Source organism: Nerophis ophidion, linkage group LG10 (genome assembly GCF_033978795.1).
Source record: "Nerophis ophidion isolate RoL-2023_Sa linkage group LG10, RoL_Noph_v1.0, whole genome shotgun sequence".
Taxonomy (NCBI): domain Eukaryota; kingdom Metazoa; phylum Chordata; class Actinopteri; order Syngnathiformes; family Syngnathidae; genus Nerophis; species Nerophis ophidion.
This window is the reverse complement of record NC_084620.1, coordinates 40,908,637-40,911,470: the sequence shown is the minus strand read 5'-3', so window position 1 is coordinate 40,911,470 and position 2,834 is coordinate 40,908,637. Positions and strand designations below refer to the sequence as shown.

At 38.5% G+C, this 2,834-nt stretch overlaps 1 long non-coding RNA gene across 2 annotated transcripts; it reads right to left on the bottom strand.

The window, feature by feature from the left end:
* Nucleotides 1-1,696: 1,696 nt before the first annotated feature.
* LOC133559906 (uncharacterized) lies at nt 1,697-2,544 on the bottom strand. 2 transcript variants are annotated; one of them, XR_009808326.1, is made up of 3 exons: nt 2,421-2,544; nt 1,917-2,012; nt 1,697-1,821 (listed from the first exon to the last, which is right to left on the bottom strand). It is a non-coding gene; the product is annotated as an uncharacterized LOC133559906 (long non-coding RNA). The 2 variants fall into 2 exon arrangements; XR_009808325.1 differs by lacking the exon at nt 2,421-2,544 and adding an exon at nt 2,158-2,217.
* Nucleotides 2,545-2,834: the final 290 nt, after the last annotated feature.

The window sequence follows — 2,834 nt, the reverse complement described above, 5'->3', positions numbered from 1 at the left end:
AATGTAATATCGAAAATGATCGGTATTGCTTTTAAAACGCCGGCCGGTAGGGAGAAGTACAGAGCGCCATAAACCTTAAAGGCACTGCCTTTGCGTGCCGGCCCAATCACATAATATATACGGGTTTTCACACGCACAAGTGAATGCAACGCATACTTGGTCAACAGCCATACAGGTCACACTGAGGGTGGCCGTATAAACAACTTTAACACTGTAACAAATATGCTGTGAACTAGCACCAAACAAGAATGACAAACACATTTCGAGAGAAAATCTGCACCATAACACGATATACCTACTCAGTGGGCTAGTGGTTAGAGTGTACGCCCTGAGATCGGTAGGTTGTGAGTTCAAACCCCAGCCGAGTCATACCAAAGACTATAAAAATGTGACCCATTACCTCCGTGCTTGGCACTCAGCATCAAGATTGGGAGTTAAATCACCATAAATGATTCCCGAGCACGGCACCGCTTCTGCCCACTGCTCCCCTCACTTCCCAGGGGGTGATCAAGGGGATGGATCAAATGCAGAGGACACATTTCATCACACGTAGTTTGTGTGTGACAATAGTTGGTACTTTAAAGGGGAACATTATCACAATTTCAGAAGGGTTAAAATCACTTCCCGGTGGCTTATTTTATTTTTTGAATTTTTTAAAAAAATTTTACCCATCATGTAATATCCCGAAAAACAGCTCCAAAGTGCCTAATTTTCACCATCGCTATATCCACCCGTCCATTTTCCTGGGACGTCACTGCGTGATGCCAATACAAACAAACATGGAGGATAGAACAGAAAGATATAGCGACATTAGCTCGGATTCGGACTCGGATTTCAGCGGCTTAAGCGATTCAAAACATTACGCATTTATTGAAATGGATGGTTGGAGTGTGGAGGTAGATAGCGAAAACGAAATTGAAGAAGAAATTTAAGCTATTTAGCCATATCACGACAGACAGCGGCAACAAGGATAAATTCGGCGATCACCTTCTAACCAACGATTGCATCTTTTGACCACTGGTGCAACTTAAATCCGCCGATTGGTATGTGTTTGTTTGGCATTTAATGTGCCCAGTGGGCACAAAGACGTTTAATTAACGTTGAAACAACGTTACTTTCCCGTGTTGAAACAACGTTGGATTTGGGTTAAAAATGAAAGTTGGATCAACGTTTAAATACCGAGGTTGAATCAACGTCAATGTTTCAACGTTGATTCAACTCTCAGTTTCTACCTAACAGAGACGTTTAATCAACATTGAAACAACGTTACTTTCCCGTGTTGAAATAACGTTGGATTTGGGTTGAAAATGAAAGTTGGATCAACGTTTAAATACCGACGTTGAATCAACGTCAATGTTTCAACGTTGATTCAACTTTCAGTTTCTACCTAACAGAGACGTTTAATCAACGTTGAAACAATGTTACTTTCCCGTGTTGAAATAACGTTGGATTTGGGTTGAAAATGAAAGTTGGATCAACGTTTGAATACCGACGTAGAATCTACGTCAATGTTTCAACGTTGATTCAACTTTCAGTTTCAACCTAAGATCAACCAACCAATTATCAACGTAATATCAACCAATATATAAATATAATTAAAAACAACAAAACATAGTGCATATATAGCTCCAGGCTGAATCCTGTTAATGCAAAATTAAAATTAAGTTAAAAGAAAATGGATAATGTCAATCGATATAATTATTTATTTAGCCTGTGATGCCCAGCCTATTCCTCCCTTCCGTCCAGGGGCATATTTCAGTTTATTTTTTATGGCATCATAGACCATCGTTTCGGTCCCCTTCTGGGTATCCAAGACACTAGCTGTGAACAGGCAAAAAGAATACAAATAAATTAAGGGTGCATGTGATTTACCCCAATCAAGTTAATGTAATTATTAAACACACACACAAACTCACCTGTGACTAAATCGAGCAGCTTCGTCTCGGCAAAGCTATTTTTTTCCCCCTCTCCCCTTCATGTTCAGATTGGACATTAATTCATTTGTCATGAGCCTGAAATTGAACACGCAAGTCATACATGCAGGCCAAAAAGTACGGATTTTTGCATTACTATAATTCCCGATCTAGCACTCATAGATTAGAATTTGGGTCTTACATCGCCTATTTTTAATATATATAAAGAGAAAGAGGAAAATACCTAGCCATGATGGTGCTTAAACAGCTCTTTAAGTCATATCCACCAATCTTTGAGAGCCTGACTGTCTGCAAATATACAAGATAATGTGTTTAGCATACATTTGGGGAAGGGGCTGGCAAACACATACATACATTCAAGTATAGGGCCTGTTTTATCTACACGTGTTTTATCTACACGATTTCATAACCTGAAATTTCTATCTAAATACAATAATATTTCCAATGTAAAAACAGCTACACAATTATAATGTTATAGTTACTTACCAGCAAATCTTTCTTGCTTGGTTGAGTTTTTATCAACTCGTCAAGGTCGAGTAGTTCCTCCACTGTCTCCAATTTCTGCACATGGAAAGACAGTTTTATCAAAAAATTATCCTTTTTGGTATCACATGTATCATAGCAAGTGTACTGTGTCGTTCCATATGCATAAACTGAAATCATTGGTACATCGCCTTGCATTAACGTTCTGCTTTTCAATTACCGGTAGTGGTACATGTACATAGACTTAGGGGCGGACCAGTTGAAACGTGGGGGAGGGTATGGTTTTTTTTTGGAAAAAAAGAGATTGTTTAGCAAAAACTGAAAAATAAATAGTTTGTTCTTCTGACGTATATATATATATATAAAAAAAAAAAGTTGTTTGCCTTCTTGTGCCAAGAGAAAAAACTTTGTACCCCC